The sequence below is a fragment of the Orcinus orca genome, chromosome 5 (assembly GCF_937001465.1).
Source record: "Orcinus orca chromosome 5, mOrcOrc1.1, whole genome shotgun sequence".
In the NCBI taxonomy this organism is placed as follows: Eukaryota; Metazoa; Chordata; class Mammalia; order Artiodactyla; family Delphinidae; genus Orcinus; species Orcinus orca.
In genome coordinates this window covers 45491151-45513567 of record NC_064563.1, presented here as the reverse complement: position 1 = coordinate 45513567, position 22417 = coordinate 45491151, and the positions used below count along the sequence as shown (strand labels likewise).

Below are 22417 nucleotides of genomic sequence, written 5' to 3'. Positions count from 1 at the left end.
GTAGAATAGGTAGATTGAACATTCCAAGTCTTACAGACCAATAAATAAGAACAAAGTACTCTCTTTGTCTGAATGATGGCTCCCCAAAATATATGTCCACGTCTTAAACCTGGGAACATGTGACTTTTACTGTATATGCAGACGGTGTGATTAAGGATTTTGAGAAGAGGAGTTTACCTTGGATTATCAGGGTGAGCCCTAAAAGCAATCAGAGGGGATTTTCAGAGGAGGCAATATGACCATGGAGGCAGAGACTGGACCGATGTGGCCACAATCCAAGGAATGTCAGGAGCTTGCTGAAAAGGCAAGGAAAGGAGGCACCTCTGGAGCCTTCACAGAGAGCACCGCCTTGCCAACACCTTGATTTCAGGCATCTGGCCTCCAGAACTGTGAGAGAATGAATTCCTATTCTTTTAAGCCACCAACTTTATGGTAATTTAGTAACAGCAGCCACAGGAAATTAATATAATACCCTAAAGAATATGTTTTTAGTTAATTGGGGGAATAACACTGGTTTTGGTGAGCCCCAAAGAAAATAAAATATAGATACTATTGTATTATAAACATAAATTCTATAATAAACCACCTGAAGTCCCTACCTAAGTATCCATAGAATACAATTGGAAAAGTACAATATTAAGGACAGTCAGCATGCTGACTGTCAGTGAAAAGCTGGGACTCTTCCAACTAGTTCGTTCAAAGGAGATGAGCTGATTTTTGCAGCATAAGGGTCTGACTTTGTGCATTTGGGTCATATGCTTCATTGGATGAATAAGGTCAAGATGAAATTACCAACCCACTGAATCCTGAATCAATAGATTACTCAAATGTAAAGATTTTATTTGAAGGGAAAAATAATAAGATAACAATTGAGGGAAGCTCTCCCACTGGTATCCCTTGTCTATCTCCTTCAGGAATTAACTTCAGGAATTAACATGCTTCATTAAAATAGAGTAGGCTTTTAAAGAGTAAATACTTTCCTTAATTGCTTTGCGGAAGGAGACTATACAAATACGTGATTTTTTTTTTTTTTTTTTTGGTAAGACAGTAGACTGCACAAGAAAAATTTAGTTGTCCCATTTGCCCTTGATTGTCCTGGATGCTCAGATGCCCCAGCTTCTCTAGCTTCTGATGTTGCCATAAATCTTACTTCTCAAAATGGTTTCTTATCAACAATTTCCTTCTGAGGAGCGATAACAGACAGCATCTTCCTTTATGAAACACTTGTCATGAACATTAAACTCACAGAGTTTAATACATCCTAACTAATCGTCATTTGCTCTGAAGATTAAAGCTGAATCTCACTTGATGGTTCAGAAAATGATTATCTACTTGCCCTGAAGATTAAAGCTGAATTTCACTTGATGGTTCAGAAAATAATTATCTATAAAACAGATTATAGGACCTTTTCTTCGTCAGAGAGTTCTAATTATCCATCCCTTGGAGGGGGCGGCGGGGGGGGATCGACATGATGTCAAAAACAACAATGAACTCATTGCTTTCTATGAAGAGCAAAACCAGGGCTTATATTTGTAAGAGAACAGAAGGTCTTGGCTCAGAGAATACAGGCTCCAGCAAGCCTCACTCTAAGGAATAATGGTAGAATGTCCTTCCCACCCTCCTGCCCCTTTCCTGGCTTCCTCTCTCTCCATTCCCCGAATATCTGATCTTTCCCTCTAGCTAATTGATGTCCTCCTAAACGCTTTACCCAAGATATCTGCTTTATAAAACGTCCTGTTCTCTAAAATTTATCTCTTTTCCTCCCCCATCAAAGCTTCATGTTATGGACTTAGAGAATATTATGCTTAGTGAAGTAAATCAGACAGAGAAAGTCAAATACATATGATATCACTTACACGTGGAATCTAAAATATACTACAAATGAATTTATATACAAAACAGAAACTGATTCACAGACATAGGAAACAAACTTATAAAACAGACAAGCAACAAGGATTTACTGTATAGCACAGGGAATTATACTCAATATCTTATAATACCTATAATGGAATATAATCAGAAAAAAATAACTGAATCAGTAGGCTGCACACCTGAAACCAACACAGTAGTGTAAATCAACTATACTTCAATAAAAAAAGGTTTTAAAAAAGCTCTATATTAAATGTTCAACAAATGCTCTCAATATTTTAATAAGTTATTTTTCTCAAAGATAATGTACCTTTTCCAGGAATATCTAACTTCCTACAAGGAATAATTAACCTCAACTTGGAAAGCACTGGACTGCAGCAAATTACCCCTGCCAAGCAGCCATGGAATCCACTGGCAGAGGTAATTTATTTCTTTTTTTTTTTTAAAAAACGGCATTTGAATTGCCGATTTTCACATAGTTTGGGCTCATCTTTGGACATAGCCCTAAGCTTTTCGAAGAAAAGAATAGAGTCACTGCTTTGATGTCTTTTTTTAACCCTAGGTGATAGACAATCAAAAACACATCTACTTAGGTAAATACAGATTCATCAGAAGAAGGTACTGTCTTTAATTTTTTTTTCAACATCTTTATTGGAGTATAATTGCTCTACAATGGTGTGTTAGCTTCTGCTATATAACAAAGTGAATCAGCTATACGTATAAACATATCCCCATAACCCCTCCCTCTTATGTCTCCCTCCCACCCTCCCTATCCCACCCCTCTACATGGTCACAAAGCACCAAGCTGATCTCCCCGTGCAATACAACTGCTTCCCACTAGCTATCTATTTTACATTTGGTAGTGTATATATGTCAGTGTCACTCTCTCACCTCGTCCCAGCCCACCCCTCCCCCTCCCCATGTCCTCAAATACACTCTCTACGTCTGCGTCTTTACTCCTGTCCTGCCCTTAGGTTCTTCAGAACCTTATTTTTTTTTAGATTCCATACATATGTGTTAGCATACAGTATTTGTTTTTCTCTTTCTGACTTACTTCACTCTGTATGACAGACCCTAGGTCCATCCACCTCACCATAAATAACTCAATTTCATTTCTTTTTATGGCTGAGTAATATTCCATTGTATATATGTGCCACATCTTCTTTATCCATTCATCTGTCGATGGACACTTAGGTTGCTTCCATGTCCTGGCTATTGTGAATAGAGCTGCAGTGAACATTGTGGTACATGACTCTTTTTGAATTATGGTCTTCTCAGGGTATATGCTCAGTAGTGGGATTGCTGGGCTGGCTGTCTTTAATTTTTAATCATCTCTGATGGAAGGGGCTACACGTCTGACTTTCTAAACAAGATCCCATTCTCCTATTTAAAAAATAATAATCCTGCCTACAAGTGAAATTTAACATCTCTCAGGACTTACAGCTGTGTAATATTTCAAGTCCTTTGTGACAGAAGGAGGAGAGTAAAAATAATGTGCAAAATAACATATTTACAAGGATGTCTCCTTAGGAATGGGGACAGAGGGAATATAGAAACACTTGCAGGAATGATTAGGAAAGAAATTACTCTCTGACAAGTATGGGGAAGGACAGAGAAAGGATGATGACAAAAAAGCAACCTTCCTTAAAGTGCAGTAAGCTCCCTCCTCTGGTGGATTCAGCAGTGAAGCCTTGAAATGGAGCTACAGACTGAGGGCCGGCTAAGCAGCCCTGTTCCCTGCACAGCCCAGAAAAAATTGAAACTGTCTCCAATTCCAGCCCAGGCTCTGGGACAACATAGAAATTGCAGGTTGGGACTTCCCTGTTGGTGTCAGTGGATAAGAATCCGCCTGCCACTACAGGGGACACGGGTTCGAGCCCTGGTCCAGGAAGATCCCACATGCCCCAGAGCAACTAAGCCCATGGCCACAACTACTGAGCCTGCACTCTAAAGCCCACGAGCCACAGCTACTGAGCCTGCATGCCACAACTAATGAAGCCTGCGTGCCTAGAGCCCGTGCTGCACAACAAGAGAAGCCACCGCAATGAGAAGCCCGTGCACCGCAAAGAAGAATAGCCCCCATTCGCTGCAACTAGAGAAAGCCCGAGCACAGCAACAAAGACCTAACGCAGCCAAAAATAAATAAGATTAAATCTTTTAAAAAAAAGAAATTGCAGGTCTCCTGGACCAGAGGCCTCTGCCTGCCACTCAAATACAGGGTAATGCTGAATGTGAAAGAAGGTCTGGAGAATATTCCCTACTGGACATGCCATGCGACTCTGGAAAAGACTCGAGACTTTCTAGGTCTAGGGCAGCCCAGAGAATTCTAGGGCAGTCCAGGCCAGCCAGGAAATTAAGAAATAGTACATGGAGAGGTGAGGAAAAAAAATACAGAGTGATCCCAGAAATGTCAGGGCCAGAAAACGGCACAAATATTTATGTTTAATAACTGCCCACGTAACTGATAAGTCCTTTATTACTAACCTGACATAAAAAATGAAGTCGCTGGGCTGTAGGCTGTCAATTTCTCCACTCCCCAGATGCACTCTCCACTCTGCAGAAGTACTGGAGAGAGAAGGCGGTAGTTTTGGAATAATGAAATTAATTTGTAAAATGTCTGGTAATAAAACTGAGAGGTCTTCATGGGTAACTTGAAGGGGATAATTGAGGACAAAGGATCTTGGAGAACAGCTAGGTTTCTAGCTTCAGTAACTGAGTAGATGGTGGTTTCGACAAATGAGGGGGGGAGGATATAGAAGAAAAATTAATTCAGCAGGAAAGAATGAGAATTTCATTTTACACATGTAGAATCTGTGAAGCTTTGGGCTATCCTGGTGGCAATACCAAGGAGACAGGTGGCAAGATTAGAAGCATGCTCACTCAAGACCCCAATCTGGGGATTATGGTCAGAGAACAGAAACAAAGGGAGTGGCTGAGATGCCCCTCTGTGTATACAAAAGGGCGGGAGCCCAAGACATAACCTGAGGACACCAACAGAAAGTTAAGATGCAGTCAGAGGAAGAGGAGCCTGTGGGGATGTGATGGTTGACATCAGGAGACGTGGGAGAACACACCAGAAAGAAAAGAGTTAAGAGCTTCAAAAGTGGAGAAGTTATAACAGTGTCAAATGCAGCAGACAGCTCTAGAAAAATAAAATGGGGGAGAAAAGGTATACCAGATTTGGAAACTGGGTCATTGTTGACCTGGCAAGAGCAATTTCAGTACTCTGTTGTGTGCTAGATGCCTAACGATGGTGCATGGAAGAGGGAATGAATGTACAAAAACTCCATTTATCCTGAAATTTAAAAAAAAAAAAAAATCTACCAAGCCCCCCAAAACAGAATCATCTGTACTCCACAAATCATTGTCACCCAGAATTCATTCATTAATTCAAGAAGACATTTAGTAAATATCTACGATGTGTCAGAACCCATATGATGCACCAGGATATACAGATGAATAAAAGATGAGCCCCGCCTTTGAGGAGTCTACAGTTACAGAGACACACATTCATTATCACCTCTTTCAACTTAACCACACTGCATAGACTCCATGACAATACATAGTGCTAATTACAGCAACAGAGCAGGAAGAAAGTACCTGGAGAACATAGCAACAAGGGACACCAGGACAGAAGTTACACAGGTACTTGGAATGGAGGAAGGGGTGGGGATGGGGGGAAATAGGAAGGGTCATGTGGGGTTGACAGTGGGGGCATTCCAGGCAGAAAGAATCTGGAAAGGACTGAATATTGGCCCAGATCTGTGAGATATTTAGCATATCATGAAGGGATTTTATACCAACCCAAGAATTTGGGGGTAGGATTTTGGGGTTTCTTGGGTTGTTTTGTTTCTGCATGTGTTTGTTTGGTTTGGTAAGCCAGAATTTCACCATTATTTCCAAAGCAGAAACACCAGTGGCAAAGAGAGAACATGTACTAGGAAGGTAGAAGGGTTCCTAGGATCAGACCCCCTATAACTGAGATCAAGAACAACGCTTATTTGAAGTCTTACGCTGTATTTCATGCAAATTCTGCATTCTACCCCATATTCGTTTTCTATATTAAGCAATGTTTTTAAATTAATATAAAATATTGGTTTTCCTCTAAAATTTTTATGTAAAATTGATGCCACAGCAGATGCACCATATTTACACCCCTCACATACATACCCCTACCCACCCACCAGTTTCAATATACATGACCCTGAATGAGTGTCATATATTAACTTCAAACATGACTTTTGACTGTGGGAATCAAGAGGGAGTTTTAAAGAGGAAAGCATTGTGATGTGACTTTTCACGAATATAATTCTGGATCCATGATAGAATATGAAACACTATCAGGTTAGGAGTTTTAAGTTTACATACTTTGCTTAACAGCAACATTACATTAGCTTCAGTCTGAGTTTTTGGTTTATTTATTCCTCCCTTCTCACTAATGTTTTTGATCTCTTATATCATACTGACCCTGTTATAATAAGTCTGTTATTGTAAACCACCTCAAGTCTATTTTGAAGTAAACTAGGCATATAAAATTAGCAAAAAAATAAGTCATATGAGATTGGCAAATAATCAACATCATGATGTTCTGGAATTAGATACTAGTGATGGTTGCACAACTTTGTGGATACACTAAAAACCATTAAATGATACATTTTAAAAGGGTAAATTTTATGGTATGTGAATTATAAAATTATATGCCGATAAAGAAAATATTTTAAAAAGAGCACAGCAAAAGCACTATGCACATTGTTAACGTCAAATATACTTTATAACTAACCGTGATAACCCCCATACAGTTATATGGTAATTCTCAGTTATTCAGCTATCCTAGGTAACAGGAGGTTGTTGTACTTTTAAAAGCTTATCTTATCTGTCATAATCATTTTTTGAAATATATCTTTCAAATTGAGCAACCAAACGATACAAACTTTTAAAGGAACCTGATGAGGTATAAAGTATCTAATGCATGACTATAAAACTTAAGAGACAATGAATAATATAAAACAAATATAAAGTATCTGCAGATATTTCCCAAGACAAAAAGGCCAGACTTTTGTATAACAGAAGTTTGTCTTAAAGCAAAATAACTGCAAAGAAAGAGGCAACAAAACCACATGGAAAATTTATATTCTATTAATGAGGTGTAACTTCACCATATGTCCACCAGCTGTTCACAAACCACCTAATTAAAGCCATGGATGAACAAAGTTCCAGACAAAAAGACTTGAAATATGAAAAGCCAAGTCTTTTTTATTGTGGTTCATTATTTTAGCTTGAAGACTTTAGAACTTTTAAAATAATATATGTGTTTCATCTCCAAGGAGAAACTTCCTTTCCATTTTCTTTACTGGGAGATAATCTTATCAGATGAGACAGTTAAATTTTAACCTAAAAATTGTATTTGACAAAAAAAAAAAAATTGTATTTGAGTTCAACAAATGGTCCTGACACAACTGGACACACCTACAAAAAGCAACTCAAATGGATCACAGACTTAAATGTAAAATATAAAGTTATAAAACTTTTATAAAAAGCATAAGAAATACAACAAGTAAGTTCTGAGCATCTAATGCACAGCATGGTGACCACAGTTACCAATATTGTATTACTTGAAAGTTGCTAAGAGAGTACATCTTAAATGTCACTACAAAGGAAAATGATAATTATGTGAGGTGCTAGAGGTGTTAACCAACCTTACTGCAGTAATCATTTCACAATATATATGTATATCAAATCATCATGTTGTATACTTTCAACTTATACAATGTTATATGTCAATTATATCTCAATAAAGCTGGAAAAAAATTTTAAAGTGTTAGAAATATTTATACCATGCCCAAATCTAATTGAAAATGGACCACAGACCTAAATCTAAATGTAAGTTAAAAATATGACTTTTAAAAGAGAACACAGGGGGCTTCCCTGGTGGCGCAGTGGTTGAGAGTCCGCCTGCCGATGCAGGGGACGCGGGTTCGTGCCCCAGTCCGAGAGGATCCCATATGCCGCGGAGTGGCTGGGCCCGTGGGCCATGGCCACTGGGCCTGCGCGTCCGGAGCCTGTGCTCCACAGCGGGAGAGGCCACGGGAGTGAGAGGCCTGCGTACCACAAAAAAAAAAAATGAGAACACAGGGACTTCCCTGGTGGCGTAGTGGTTAAGAATCTGCCTGCCAATTCAGGGGACACGGGTTTGAGCCCTGGTCCGGGAAGATCCCAAATGCTGCAGAGCAACTAAGCCCATGTGCCACAACTACTGAGCCTGCATGCCACAACTACTGAAGCCCACGCACATACAGCCCGTGCTCTGCAATAAGAGAAGCCACTGCAATGAGAAGACCACACACCACAACGAAGAGTAGCCCTGCTCACTGCAACTAGAGAAAGCCCGCGCGCAGCAACAAAGACCCAATGCAGCCAAAAATAAAAAAACAAATAAATTTACTTTTAAAAAAAAAGAGAGCGAGAACATTGGCGTAAATTTGTGACTTGGCTCAAGCAATGCATTCTTAGATATAACAACAAAAGTACACAAGACACAAATATATACTTTCCCAATGGACTTGATTGAAATTAAAAACCTTCGTGTTACAAGTGATACCATCAAAAAGTGAAAAGAAAGACAACCCAAGGGATGGTAGAAAATATTTGCAAATCATATATCTGATAAGAGAATTATACCCAGAATATATAAGGAACTCTTACAACTCAACAATAAAAAGATAAATAACTCAATTTAAAAATGGGCAAAGGCATAAAAAGGAACAAAACTGGGTCATTTGTAGAGATGTGGATGGACCTAGAGACTGTCATACAGAGTGAAGTAAGTCAGAAAGAGAAAAACAAATATCGTATATTAACGCATATATGTGGAACCTAGAAAAAATGGTACAGATGAACCAGTGTGCAGGGCAGAAATAGAGACACAGATGTAGAGAACAAACGTATGGACACTGAGGGGGGAAAGTGGCAGGGGGCGGCTGTGTTGAACTGGGAGATTGGGATTGACATATATACACTAATATGTATAAAATAGATAACTAATAAGAACCTGTTATGTAAAAATAAAATAAAATTTTAAAAAAATGGGCAAAGGAACTAAATAGACATTTCTTCAAAGAAGATACACCATATTCTCTTCATGTGCTTATTGGAGATATATATATATATTGGGGTCAGGGAGCGTGGGTAGGGAGAGAGGGATTCTCATTAGGGAAACGTTAATCTAAATATATCTCAATGAGATATCACTACACATATGAGATTAGCTAAAGTTAAAAAAAAAAAAAAGTGAAATACCAATTCTGGTGAGGACTCAGAGAATGCAAAGAACCTGGTCTTACTTTGCTTATAGGAATGTAAAATGCTACAGCCACTCTGGAAAAGAGTATGGCAATTTCTTATAAAAGTAAACATACACTTCTTACACTACCTAGCAATTACAATCTTGGACATTTATCCCACTGAAAAGGAAACTTATGTTCTCACAAAAACCTGTACACAAATGTTCATACCAGCTTTATTTATATTAGCCAAAAACTGAAAACAATCCAAATGTCCTTCCAAAGGGTGACTGGCTAAACAAACTATAGTATATTCATACCATGGAATACTACTCAGCAATAAAAAGGAATGAACTATTGATACACACAACTTGTATGTATCTCAAAGGAATTATACTGAGTGAAAAGAGTCAGTCTCAAAAGGTTACATATACAATTATCACAATAAAAATTTCAATTAAAAAAAATTAATGCATATGAGATTTATGTATTTTCTTTCTTTTTAAAGATTTTTTTGATGTGGACCATTTTTAAAGCCATTATTGAATTTGTTACAATATTGCTTCTGTTCTATATTTTGGTTTTTTGGCTGCAAGGCATGTGGGATCTTAGCTCCCCGACCAGGGATCAAACCTGCACCACCCCCTGTATTGGAAGGCGAAGTCTTAACCACTGGACCACAAGGAAGTCCCAGATTTATGTATTTTCGTAAACATCTCTGTGAGGTAGAGAAGCTATCTAGAGCCTGGAGGATTAGCTGTTCTTTGTCCTTCTCTCTGTGGTGAATGACTAAGACTTAAACAGAGGTCCTAGGCCCAGACTGTTTACCAAAAGAAAAAAAAAGATAACATACTGCATGGTTCAATTTATATAATATTCTTGAAATGGCAAATATGGAGATCAGATAAGTGGTTGCCAGGAGTTAGGGAAGAGGAAAGGAAAGAAGTAACTGTGGCTAAAAACGGTAACACGAAGGAGTCTTGTGTTGACGGAACTGTCCTGTATCCTAACAGTGGTGTGATCACATATACATGTGATAAAACTGCATAGAATTACACATGCATACACACACACTCACTCACTTACAAATGGGTACATGTAAAGCCAGTGAAATCTGAATAAGCACTGTGGATTGTATTAAAGTCAATTTCCACATTTTGTGATACTATACTATAGTTATTCAAGATGCTACTTTTGGGAGAAAATGGGTGAAGACTATAGGGCATATCTCTATTGTTTCATACAACTGCTTGTGAATCTACAACTATCTCGAAATAAAAATCTTTTAAAAATTCAGTTGAAAAACATAAATGGATGGTAAAAAACAGAAAAAGTCCAAGAGTTTTTGCAACAGCACATTTTAGTACACGAAAGAATATTTTCAGATGTGTGATCATTTTTATATATTTGTTGTCACTGTGATGTGGCATATATTTTACTGAGTCTGACCCTCAGAATTCTAGAGGTGATGACCAGTACAGGTATTTGTGATGGCAAAGCAGAAACTAGCACTAAGTGTATGTCAGTTGAGGCTGTGAGGTGAGGCGCTGTTGAGATCATACCCCAAATTCTAAGACTTCACTACTGTAAAAAGAAATAATGGTGGGCTTCCCTGGTGGTGCAGTGGTTGAGAGTCCGCCTGCCGATGCAGGGGACGCGGGTTCGTGCCGCGGTCCGAGAGGATCCCACAAGCCGCGGAGCGGGTGGGCCCGTGAGCCATGGCTGCTGGGCCTGCGCGTCCGGAGCCTGTGCTCCGCAACAGGAGAGGCCGCAACAGGAGAGGCCACAACAGTGAGAGGCCCGCGTACCGGAAAAAAAAAAAAAAAAGAATGGTAATATTAGATTGAATGATTATGAACAAAATCTTAATCTCTTTAATTGCAATGTCAAAATGCTTTATAGATTAAAAACTAAGGGTAGGGGCTTCCCTGGTGGCGCAGTGGTTGAGAGTCCGCCTGCCGATGCAGGGGACACGGGTTCGTGCCCCGGTCCGGGAAGATCCCACATGCCGCGGAGCAGCTGGGCCCGTGAGCCATGGCCACTGAGCCTGCGCGTCCGGAGCCTGTGCTCAACAACGGGAGAGGCCAGAACAGTGAGAGGCCCACGTACCGCAAAAAAAAAAAAAAAAAAAAAAAAAAAAACTAAGGGTAAAATATTCTACATATCAGTGAAATGAAAACACATTTATAGAATATTTAAGATGTTTATACGTCCATGAGAAAAATATCACAATTGGTTCTGTTTCCATGGGGACACCGGCCTAAGTAAGACACAGGAGCATATTGAATGCTCTGGCAGAGGCTGTTGGCTATCCATCAAAACCTGATCTTCCCTCTTCCATGGTAATGGCTACGCAGGGAGGAGACTACATTTCCCAGACTCCGCTGCAGCCAGGCATGACCATGGGATGAAGTTCTGGCCAATGGGATGGAAGTGCATTATGTGGTAGTTTCCTGGCACCTCCCTTAAAAGACAACTCTGATCCCTAAGGCTTTTTGTCTGTTTTTTCTCTCTTCTAGCTCCAGATCCTAGGCTCTGAACACATCCACATCCTATAGGGTAGTAGGAAAGGAAATAAAATACAGGAAAAAGAATGACACAGCTAAAAAATCAAAAATTAATTAAATTAAACCCACCCAAATCCCACCAACCACTATAACAACAGCTACTATTTTACAGAGCGCCCTGAATAGACGTAGCATTGTACGAAATTATCTATTTTTATCTCCATAATAACCCTATAAGGTAAGTATTAGTCTCCATTTTAAAGATGAAGAAGCTGAGGCTCACAGACAACAAGGGCTTGGAATCTGAAGAGACATAACCCTTAACCCCCCTTTTTACCCAGAGGCTCTCTCCACCTCCTCTAGTCTGTATCCCAACAGGTCTCAGAAGGATTCTAGGCTGAGACGCCCTTAGAAGTCTGTTTGGGGCTTCCCTGGTGGCACAGTGGTTGAGAGTCCGCCTGCCGATGCGGGGGACACGGGTTCGTGCCCCGGTCCGGGAAGATCCACCATGCCGCGGAGCGGCTGGGCCCGTGAGCCATGGACGCTGAGCCTGCGCGTCCCGCAGCGGGAGAGGCCACAGCAGTGAGAGGCCCGCGTACCACACGCACACACACACAAAAAGTCTGTTTGTGTTTTTATCCATACTCTGCCGCTGTGATTCTCGGAATAAATTCCACTTATATAGAGAGAAAAGAACCTGCTTTAAGTTCTACCCATGGAACTCAAAAAACGATATGTCATAGTAGTAATACGCTCAGGTCACCCAGGCAGTGAGTGGCAGAGGGAGGATTAGAAACCAGATTTTTCTGGCTCCAAAGCTTGCACTATGATCTACTTATACCCACACCACAACTCCTGCTGCTAATATTGACAGTCCTTTAGAACTTAATTTTAGATGTTTAAAAGTCTAACTTCCAACAATGCCTCACACTTCAAAAAAAATTCCATTTCTATAATTTGTGAGATATGAAATTTGTGAGATATGAAATATAAATTGTGAGATTTCTATAATTTGTGAGGGCCAGGAATAAAATTTTTTTAAAGAATTGTTACCTAATATTTGGAGAAATTCTTTTTATAAGTATAACTTTTTAAGTATAGTGGAAGTCAAAGACCACTCTAGGAAGAAAAAATGGAGTGCAGAGGAATCTAAATATTCTTGGTTCTGAGTTATATGCCTTTTGAGTCTGAAAGAGCCAGACAAATATTTAAGCAGAGAAGGAAAAAAACATATACTTTTAGTTAAACGGCGAGTTATAACTAGGCCACATCTCATTTTTATGTCCCAAAGTGCTTAATTTAGAATCGGATTTTAAAAACAATCCTCCACAGGCCAGGTCTGGCCCTTCCAGTTGGCACCTGGACATCAAACTCATGACAATCTGGAACAACTGAAAATAGCTCTGGGCATTCAAACTATCATACAGTAAGGAAGGTCAAATTTGAATTAATGTATTTTAAGCCTGCAAAAAGGGTTTTATACAAGCCTTAAATGAGAACAGGAAAAATAGAGAGAAGAATGACAATTAAGCAGCCAACCCAACCTACATCCCCATCAGCAGCAAAGCCAGAGCTTGCTCACATTTTCACCACTGTCTTCATCATAAGGCACCTCAGTTCCTAGCTGTGTGCTGTCGCTGCTCTAACTACAAAGCCATTTCTTGCATTTTCTACTTATTCTTGTCCAACGACCTTCACTATTTATACATTTTCTACTGAATAAAGTCCAAATTCCTTTGTCTGGCATCCAAACCCTTTCTGACTTGAATTCAACCTACCTTTGCAGGTTTCTTTCCCATTATTCTCCTTCATGAGTCCCTTATTAGAGCCACACAGGTCTACTCACTGTTGAAAAGGCAGGCACATTCCAGCCCAGCCGCCTTTGGTAATGCCACCAGCATCCCTCCTACACTTCGCCTGGCTGAATCCTTCCCATCTTCAGGGACCAGCACAAGGTCCAGCTCCTGCATGAGTCATCCCCAGCCACCCCAGGATGCATAAAAAGTCTCTCTCCCTCTGAAATCCTATGCCAGTTATGCAATATTCTAATCCACTCGCTGGGGACTCATCATAAACTCTCTCATACTAATATTTCTTTATCTTATTTCTATGTCTTAATTCCTCAAATAGATCTTAAGTTCCCTGAGGGAAAGAACTTTAGTCTTCTTTATCACTGTATTTTATATTACCTCTAACCAGGAACAAATTAATGTTACACGAGCTCCAGCTAACAGGATTTTAAAGCATTCACGCAAGGATGCTAAGCAAACTGCTATTTGAAAGCCAAAGAGGGGAATATATATCATCAGAAAATTTCAATATTTCATTGTTTCCACAGTTCATAATATAAGACAATAGTTTCTTTAATCAAATTAAAACTAAAGAAGTCCTAGTGTGTTATCAAGCCAGGAAAGGGTAACTACTGAAGACAAAGCTATTTGCACCTGCTGAAAAAAACAGCAATAAGTTTAATTGCAAGTAGGTTTCTCTGCTTGACTCCACATAAAATATGACTGTGCTGCACCCTGCAGTCTATGGAAGAAAAGGATTACAAGAAAGCCTATTCAAAGATTAATCAATGTTTGGGCAGGAAATAATTTTCCTGCTGTTTTAAAAATACTAATCAATTTTCCTCCCAATGTTGTCATTACAAACTGAGAATACACAATTGAGTTGTACCTGCAGTCACCATTTCATATATGGAAATAGAGTTCTGCATTCATTTTCCTTATTCTAGAATCAAAGAAAATGACATGAGTGTCTATAAAACCACAGTTCTCTATAATATTATCTCTGATCCTTTGAAAATAATCTCAATAGTTAAACCACCGTGTTCACTGAGTCCTCCCTGTGAGAATACGGCTGAGTTCTGGGATAGGCCTTAATAAGCAACCTCCCAAGCTCCCTTTTAAGAAGTATGCTATCAGGAGAAGAAATATACAGATAAAGGAAGTCTTGGACTCTGGGAATTCCACACTGACCCGCAAATGTAGATCCAAACTCCCAAGACCAGACTGCCAAATTCCATTTCTGCCCAGGGTCCACACTGGGATAATTCCAGGTTCAAAGACCTAGTAAGCAAATGGTCACACTAGGCCTTCCTGTGGATTCCAGAACACTTAGACCTTATGGAACCCGTTGCAAACTGTGATTCAACAAAAAGTCCCCAAGATGAGTAGACACACATTTTCCCCCCAAGAGGATTCCAGAAATACCTCAATATCACTGCATTCTTAAGACCATGTTTTGCAAATATTTCATGGTGTTTTCCAAAGGCGCTGCCAAAGGAAACATGTTAAAGGTACCATTAGCAAATGAAGTTGATGTTCCTACTGGAGACCACTCGTAGGAAGATGGTATGTGAAATCTAAAAAAAAATGATACAGGTCTTCCCTGGTGGCGCAGTGGTTGAGAGTCTGCCTGCCGATGCAGGGGACACGGGTTCGTGCCCCAGTCCGGGAAGATCCCACATGCCGCGGAGCGGCTGGGGCCGTGAGCCATGGCCGCTGAGCCTGTGCGTCTGGAGCCTGTGCTCTGCAATGGGAGAGGCCACAACAGTGAGAGGCCCGCATACCAGAAAAAAAAAAAAAAGATACAAATGAATTTATTTACAAAATAGAAAGAGACCCACAGTCATAGAAAGCAAACTTATAGTTACCAAAGGCTGGGGGGGTGGGGGTAAATTAGGAGTGTGGGATTAGCATATACACACTACTGTATATAAAACAGATAACCAACAAGGACCTACTGTATAGCACAGTGAACTCTACTCCATATTTTGTAATAACCTATAAGGGAGAAGAATCTGAAAAAGAATAGATAAATATATGTATCTCTCTGAATTACTTTGCTGTGCAGCCGAAACTAACAAAACATTGTAAACCAACTAAACTTCAATAATAAATAATTTTTTAAATAAAGAAGATGAAATGTTCTGCGAAAAATCCTCTTAAAAGAAAACAATCTACCTTCACTTAAGCCAGCATTTCCCCAGCTTATCTGAAATCCTACCAATATTTCTCTGGGGCTATCCCTCTTCACCCCATGGGTTTTATGCACTATATGTCTCATTCCTACTACTAAAGAAATTCAAATAGGAAAGATGCATACATTCACGTTATACATATATATTTTAACATCTTTATTGGAGTATAATTGCTTTACAATGTTGTGTTAGTTTCTGCTGTATAACAAAGTGAATCAGCTATACATATACATATATCCCCATATCCCCTCCCTCTTGCGTCTCCCTCCCACCCTCCCTATCCCACCCCTCTAGGTGGTCACTAAGCACCGAGATGACCTCCCCGTGCGATACAACTGCTTCCCACTAGCTATCTATTTTACATTTGGCAGTGTATATAAGTCCATGCCACTCTCTCACTTAATCCAGCTTCCCCTTCCCCCTCCCCATGTCCTCAAGTCCCAAGTTATATTTTTGGCGTCACTTAGGGAAAGGCGTACCAAGGCACCTCCCAAAGTGACATTCATTACTTTGGCAAATTTGCCATAGTATAGAGTCCGTGCAAATTCAAAACTGAATGCATCAGCACACCAGAGATTCCAGACTTCACTGGCAGATCCACGGTAACCACAGGCTAAGTACAAAACAAGAATGTCAATTTATTAAATTAACAATAAGTACTCACAGAAACACCTACATTCTGACCTGCAGAACCCACCCATCCCCTCCCTCAGCTAGATCCACTTGGGAAGCCAAGTCATAAAAAAATGGTGAGCACACAAACAGGGGAAAAAAGTGGTTAGATGAACTGCATTTTTAATGGCATCAGACTAAGAAAGCGAGCCTGATGTGTCCCTCTCATAATGTCTTGTTTTAACAATAAACCATAACAGCAATGAGCAAAAGATTGGTCTGGGGGTAAGAAGCTTTTACTCCTCCTTAATCTCTAGCAGCCCTAAAACTCTTCTGTCCATTCCTGCAGATGGGCAATTGCTGCCTTTTCAATCTTCTCTAAAGCGTAGGGAAAAACATTAGAAAGCTGAATTAATTTTTATGATCTATGCCATACAATTTGAGTAAAAACAGTGAGTTTACTATGCAAACACAGCTCCAAAATAGGTCTCCTAAAACCAAGCCCCCTTTTAACCCCAAAGCCCCTCCAATATAGAAAATCTGGAACTCCTTCTGTATCATAATCCTCAACATCCATTGGCAACTCTTGCCCTAACTCCATCTCCTTACTAGGGATGGCCTCATCAAAGATATTAAAGTTAGGTCCATTACTATGGCTGCCTCCCCTAACACAGTAATTTGGTTACTTCCCATGTTTACCTTTAGAAAACAAGGTTTTGGGAGGTTTTTTTTTTTTTTTTTGGCTGCGCGGGCTTTCTCTAGTTGCGGCGAGCGGGTGCTACTCTTCGTTGTGGTGCATGGACATCTTATTGAGGTGGCTTCTCTTGTTGTGCAGCACGGGCTCTAGGCACACAGGCTTCGGAAGTTGTGGCACACGGGCTCAGTAGTTGTGGCTCACGGGCTTAGTTGCTCCGCGGCATGTGGGATCTTCCCGGACCAGGGCTCAAACCTGTGTCCCCTGCATTGGCAGGCGGATTCTTAACCACTGAGCCACCGGGGAATTCCAAGGGTTTTTTTTTAATGTTTATTTAAGGATTGAAATGAATGTGACATGTTTTAGTCCACATGGTATTTTTCTTTAATTGGAAAATGTCACAGTCAAAAAAAAAATCAAGACTTCTGGCTTCTGACTTCAACTCTCCTCCTAAAAAACCTGGAGAGTTTAGCCAAGTCGGACAAGGATGTAGCTAAATACAACAAGCTGAAGCAGAACACAGCTTTTCCTTTACATGGGTCATGCGTCCTCTGGTGCTCACCCTGACTGCCCACCACTCCCTGTTGCCTTACAGTCACTCTTGGTGGATATCTACACTTGCCAGCCCCTGCTTGATCCAGCATGGGCTGATGTCACAATTTAATTCACAGAGCCCAATCTTACTGCACAATGTTTCCAAGTTATTATGGGTGAGTTCACTGCATTGTTCAAGTTTTCCTTATATAATTTGCCATTCCCTCTGTTACTGTATAACCATGAAAGGAAGGCAGGAAGGCAGAAAGGCAACCAGTCTGCCTAGGAGTTTAAGGCAAAACAAATCCTAGAATCCAGTGTTGGATCCTTTAACCTATGAGCTAAGGTCAATCAGAAGGGACCTACCACGTAGTACCCGAAACCTCCTTTTTTCAACTCATTTCTAGTTGTCTCTCTTCCATTTCTACCCCATGAACCTAAGTTATGAAGCTTTCTGTAAATATCTCCCTACTCTACCCCAAGAACTAGCTATATTTGCAGAGCCCAGTGCAAAAGGAAAATTCAGGGCCCTTTTTCACAAATTGTTAAAAATTTCAAGATAGTGACAGCTGAGCATTAAACCAAGTACAGGTTGACCCGGGCAACCACACAAGTCACATGCTCATGAAGCCAGCCCTACTCTCTTCCTCCCTTCTAACCAAGCTCTACAATCTGTTTCTGGCCTCCAAGGATCCTGCCCTTGGCTTGGCAATCTGAATCTGACCTCATTTGCTTCTGACTCTGTTTCCTGCAACAAAGACAAGAATTCCTTTCCCTGGCAAAAAGACTGGCCTTCTTGACAAGAGGTACAGCATAGCATTTACATCCACATGGTCTGTGACCCCAGTGCTATTCAGTGAAGCAAGAGTCATTTAAAAATAAATAAATAAATAAAGAGGGCAAGCATTTAAGGCCCAAATGAAATGTCATTTTGTTAGACTTCCTTCTTTACATGCACAATTTTACCTTGACAGTAACAGGGACTTGAAGTCAAGGAAACTCATTTGTTTGTCTTTTATAAACTCATGTTTCTGTTCTTATTTATCACCTATATAATTTATACACTTATAAAAATATCATTTTTATTTAACTTTTTTTATTCCTCCTTTCTTTTGCCATTCAACCAACAGACCCAGATGGTCTTACATAAGGTTTTCCAAAGCACAGCACATACACACGAGATGTTTTTAGATGACATAAGGGTCCTATTTTTATATGTAGTTAATTACTTTAAAGTGAATTGGAAACAATATAATGAAACAAATATGCAATGAACAATTTGAACAAATATAATGAACAATATAATGAAATCAATCTGTGAATAGTTATTAAAATTTTTAGTGTATTTAAGTAAAATAAAGTCAATTTAATGAAAAATATTAAGAAAATAACAGTAGGAGTGGAGCTCAGAAAGTAAAAAATGTCAAGATGGGACTCAAATAATTAAATGTAGAAAATACTGCCTTAAATTATAGGGCAAGAGAACTCTGTTTCTTAAGATAAAATGAGCATTTGTGTCTTTTTCCTCCAGTGAAACTGATATCTCCTTAAGAAGAGCAGTGGAATACCAATTTGCATTTAGAGAACATTATTTGGGGTTTCCATAATCCTTATCAAATGAGACTGGTAAAAATCCACAGAGAGGTCAAAAAGAAACCAACCACTCTAAGGACCTTAGAAATGCTTGGAATGTACATGGTAATAACCAAGAGTGCTTCACTGACTAAAGCTGGGCTGACTAGAGGAGTCCATTCAGAAAGCACAGAAGGTGTCCAACCTCCACTAAGCTAGTCTACTAGTCATGTACAAGGCAGATGCTACAGGGACACCTATATGCAACAATGACACTAAACTTCCAGTGCTGGCCCTGTCAAGGGTGAATCATGTGACCTTAAGTGCTATGGAGGGAATGTTTGTGTCCCCCCAAAATTCCAGTGCTGAAGCCCTAACCTCCAATGTGATGATATTTGGAGGTGAAGCCTTTGGAAGATAGTTTTAGAGATGAAGTCAGGAGGTGGAGCCCCTATGATGGGATTAGTGCCATTATAAGAGGAAGAGGAGGAGACTGGAGCTTTCTCTCTCTCACTACCAAATAAGGACACAGCAAGAAGGTGGCCAACTGCAAGTCAGGAAGAAAGCCCTCATCTGACACAAAATCTGCTGGCAATGACACCTTGATCATAGACTTCCCAGCCCTGGTCATCATTTCCCAGCCAGGGATCACTAGGAGCTAAGGGGAGACTACCAACACTGGCTTGGAACATGTCAGGCACTGCGCTAGGTGCTTCGGATTTCATCTTCACAACAACCTACAGATTTAAGTACTACTACAATATCCATTGTACTGATAAGAAAACCAAACCTCAGAGAGCTTAAGCTTTGTTAAGATAACATAGGTGGCAAATAAGAGGGAGCTGGGATTCAAATCTAGATTTCTTATACCTCTGCTCACTGCTTCACAGATTCTAAGCTTCTCACAAACAGCCTGTCTGACCCTAGAAGGTGGCATAACAGATTATTGGTGGAAAAAAACAAAATAGTTCCCATGAACTAGCAATGCAGAGGGCCTTAGCCACCTGGCCCACCCAGCTTTGTGTAGCAGGGGTCATCCTAGCTTGGTTAGATTAACTTGAAATAGTATTTTAAACAAAACATCTTATTACATAATTTTGAGCTCTTTAAGCTTAATTCCACTCAAATTAGATCACGATACTGGGGCATCACAAAGGACTGCTGGCAAAAAGAAAATATATATAAACAAAGCCTCTACTGCCATCAACTCATATTTGAACCACACCTAATACTCCCTTGCCCCCAACTCACCACTGATTTTTATTAAAAAGTTAATTCAGACCATACACAGGTTGATTTTTAATCATGTGGCCACTAACGAAAAACCCAGTTTCTCCCTGGCAACACATGAATCATGTTTAAACAAGTGCATTCCTATGCATCTAATATTAAACCCTCTTGGGTGCTGTCCAAGGTAGGTGCAGGCTATAGCTGATACTGTTTGACTAAATTCCATCCCCAACACCTAACACAGTTCCTGGCATGGAACAGGAATTTGCAAAATGTTTTACTGATTTGTCATCTGTGCCAAAGTGGGCAATTAGAAAGCTTCTTTAAATAGTTCTTAAATACTCTTAGGTCTGCTACTGCTGTAACCTTAGGCATGCTTACAAGTAGCAAACTTAAGGCTATTTTTAAACTACTTAAACTCGTTTTGAAATTGCGTGAGAAAATATTACATCAAGACGCATCAGAAAAAAATCTGTAGTATAGTTTTTAGGTCTTAATTTTCCCCACTGTAGAATGTATAACTGTACATTGAGGATAGAATCTGACCTATCAATCTCACATGGATCTTGAGGTCAAAATATTCATCGATAAATGCAAAGACCTTAGAGTCTAATTTCCAGAGCAACAAAGTATAAGTATGATTTGACTTATTTCTCTTCTATATGAGTCCAAACTCCTCTAATCCATTTAGAAAATGAAAATCTAAACTTTCAGGGTGGCATGGGATTACTATAAAATCCTCTCACTCCCAGGAAAAAGTTTATAAATTACCTCCATTCGTGGCTTTACCCTACTTCAAACTCATGCCTCCACAGGAAAATTTATATGGTTTTTCTTTCTTTCTTTTTTTTTTTTTTTTTGGCTGCATTGGGTCTTTGTTGCTGCGGGCAGGCTTTCTCTAGTTGTGGCGAGCAGGGGCTACTCTTCGTTGCGATGCATGGGCTTCTCGTTGCGGTGGCTTCTCTTGTTGCGGAGCACAGGCTCTAGGCGCGCGGGCTTCAGTAGTTGTAGCACATGGGCTCAGTAGTTGCAGCACACAGGCTCTAGAGCGCAGGCTCAGTAGGTGTGGCACACGGACTTAGTTGCTGCACAGGCATGTGGGATCTTCTCAGACCAGGGATCAAACCCGTGTCCCCTGCATTGGCAGGTGGGTTCTTAACCACTGCGCCACCAGATAAGTTCCTATATGGGTTTTCTTTCTGATCTAGTACCAGATTGTGATTTAAAGCTCAGGGTCAATCCTTTCTTGGGAAGGTTATAGAAGGATTAAATGACCTAATCTATGTACATCATAAGGACCACAGCTGTCTCAAAGTTGACATTCAATAAATAGCAGCTTTTATGACAATGACCAAAAGGATAACAAGGATGAGAATGATGGTAACAGAAGAAAATCTTCAGTTTCATTTTAAATTAAACTAAAAACCACTGTACCCAGAGAAACGCCTAACAGAGAGGAAGCTAAGTGCACACAGCCAAGATTCATCACGGCAGGCTTTTGAAATTCCTTCCTGTTTTCTCAACTGCCCAAAGGATTTCAGTCCTGTTTATGTGACAGGTCAATCCACTTGAGTTTCCCAGGGCTGAGAAGCAGCTGTCAGGCTGCACCTTTGCAGGCTGAGGTGCAACATGTGTAAAGGACACCCTAATGTGTTTAAGGAACAGGCCAGAAAAAGTGTGCAGGTGATGGACCCAAAGCTTGAGATTTCTGCTCTCATTAATGAATTGGAAAATATCTGTATATTCATTCTGTACCTCCCACCCCCTGATAAACCAAAGCTACTGCTCCCGTAAAAACTCTGCCTCCCAAACCCCTCTTAAAGCTCAACCATCTCTCTGCCAGCTGACGAGTAGAGCTGACAGGCTACAAATACAATCCTGTTCCAATATGTCTACCTGCAGGATGCGAAGGGAGTTAGTGAGGCAAGAAGGGAATAGAAAGCCCCCAGTAAGGGAAAAATAAGCGCTTTTTTAAAGGTAGATGGAAAAGAGTAAACTGTATTTGACGTCCACTTCAGAAACATGAAAGCAAAGGAGACTCCCTCTCTGGTAGTTGAGTTAGTTGCCTGGCAGCCTCCTTAACCATAGCTTTGCCTTGTTTTATTTTTTTTGTTTTGTTTGCTTGGGGTTTTTT

The 22417-nt window shown here is 40.1% G+C and overlaps 1 protein-coding gene and 1 long non-coding RNA gene across 2 annotated transcripts in view; both read right to left on the bottom strand.

Annotated features, from left to right (window-relative positions):
* PPM1L (protein phosphatase, Mg2+/Mn2+ dependent 1L) overlaps positions 1–22417 on the bottom strand; it is a 337545-nt gene that overhangs the window by 240745 nt on the left and 74383 nt on the right. The window lies entirely within an intron of this gene.
* On the bottom strand, positions 851–12588 carry LOC125964543 (uncharacterized). The gene is made up of 2 exons (XR_007477655.1): positions 11994–12588; positions 851–11701 (listed from the first exon to the last, which is right to left on the bottom strand). It is a non-coding gene; the product is annotated as an uncharacterized LOC125964543 (long non-coding RNA).